General features: G+C 46.2%; 1 long non-coding RNA gene across 1 annotated transcript; it reads left to right on the forward strand.

The window, feature by feature from the left end:
• The first annotated feature begins 841 nt into the window (after positions 1-841).
• LOC128276946 (uncharacterized) lies at positions 842-2,056 on the forward strand. Its single transcript, XR_008269376.1, has 3 exons — positions 842-966; positions 1,434-1,749; positions 1,823-2,056. It is a non-coding gene; the product is annotated as an uncharacterized LOC128276946 (long non-coding RNA).
• Positions 2,057-2,062: the final 6 nt, after the last annotated feature.

Raw genomic sequence — 2,062 nt, forward strand, 5'->3', positions numbered from 1 at the left:
CATCAAATGATGATGTTAATTGGTAGGCAATCAACAATTAACTATTTCATGTCAATTATAATGTATTTTAAGAACGTTTTTCTTCGGGTTTCAACGGTTTATATATCTAAAAACCTAACATTACCATGTGAAGATTGTTGATCGGTTACGATGGCAACTCTTCTTCCATGGTATCAACTGTCAACACACACACATAAACACCGTTGGGTGCTCAAAGTAAAAACATAAACATTCAGAAGTTTCTCGTCAACAATTCTTCCTAAGTCGGATAACCCTGTTAAACAATGCCAAAGAAAACTAGGTAAGTATTTCTTATTCTTGGCTTGGCAGTCAGTGGCTGTTGGTTTTGTTCATTTTTAGTGGCCGCTGAGCTGATTCTGAGTGGCTGTTTTGTGTGTCACAGCGAAACGCAAACGCATGCAAAACCGAGACCGAGATAGGCGAAAAGATTGATCTATCGTTTAACGATAGATCGAGTGAGTCCAAAGCGGGCCTGCGGTTTTCATCCAACCTTCGCTCGAATGTGCCTCCCTCCGTCCTGTTGAAACCAAATGCCGTCCAAGTTCTCATATAATCTCTCATCTTTTACAGCTAAAATTTTGTTTCGCTTCCGCAACAGAATGCCACCCGTCGAACGGCACAGTTTAACAAAGAAACGGCTGACAAACATCTCGTGATGAGGAGGCGGGCCTGTCCAAGAGGCCATCGGAGGCAGTTCCAGATGAGCAGTTCCTCAGGACTACGGAAGAAGAGCGTGAAACGGTGGCATACCTCGTGCGCCATATGACGCACGAAGCCAACGAAGCCCGAAAATGCTGCAGCAGATCCTGACATTGGGCCCGTTTTTCACGGGCATGGTGAAGGATCCGCGGTCGGTGTTCCAGGATCCACAGTGGGAGATCAAACCCACAAATATCGTTAATGGTCGTGGTGAAGTGGTCGGATCATTCTGGCATCGCGGTTCATGTAAGTGTGCTTCTTTCTGACATATAATTGCTGTATTATTGCTTTATACAATATACCTTATATACAAAACATAACTAGTAACAAGGTGTTGAATAATTGCAGACAGCAGGTTTCGCGAGGTCGGAAATTAATAGGACTTTATTTGTCTAGAGTTTTAGCGCGACTGACTTATGTGGCTATAAATGAGAGAGGCAGTGCTGCCGACTGGCAGTGCTGCCGACTGGCCGTACTGCCGACTGGCAGTGCTGCCGGAACTACTACATTGCAGGAACGCAATTTTCAACACAAGGCTTGGTTTTGAACAGCCCCATCAATGTGTTGTGTATTACATGTCTTCTAATTCTGCAACAATTTCGCGCTTAGTGGCTGCATGACAACGGCAGCGTAGGTCGTATTGCTCTTTGCTGTCTCTCATTCAAAAAATCTACGAACATCATATCACACTACTATTTATACTATCATTACAGAAGCCGGAATTAAAGCACAATCGCCATTGACCATTGACATCGAAGACATCGACTACTATCTCCACGTTCGACAACGTGCTGTTGGCGCAGCTTGCGCACCCCGATTTTCAGGCATGGGTTGTGCTTGCACAGTTAATAGACGCTACCGGGGAACCGGGGGAAGCTTTTGTTGTGAGTATACTTTGCGATAAAAGTAAACCGCCCGCACCGGTTCTCCTCGGCCCGGTGTGTGAGGAAGCCGACCGGTTACGTCAACGCGCAAACATTGAAACACGAGCTGTGCTTGCCGATGCAGAGGCACGTGCGCTCGTGGAAGGTAGGATTCGAATATTGGCTTCGTATTAACTTATGTGACTGTTCGTAATACTTGTTTTCATTATACCCTGCAGAGACGTTCGCACAAAACGCATACCACGGATGCACAAAATGCACAATTGAGGGTGTGAGATTCGGTCGAAGAGTTTCCTTCCATGATAACACCGCCGCGCAACCCCGAACGCACCCGTCGTTTGTGGGACACGCATATGAGGGCACAAACGCACACCCACGACGACACCGTTGGAGCTGCTGGGTATAAATCTCATTAAGGATGTCAGTATTGCAGACGATCGGCATGTGCTCCATTTAGG

Source organism: Anopheles cruzii, unplaced genomic scaffold (assembly GCF_943734635.1).
Source record: "Anopheles cruzii unplaced genomic scaffold, idAnoCruzAS_RS32_06 scaffold03171_ctg1, whole genome shotgun sequence".
In the NCBI taxonomy this organism is placed as follows: domain Eukaryota; kingdom Metazoa; phylum Arthropoda; class Insecta; order Diptera; family Culicidae; genus Anopheles; species Anopheles cruzii.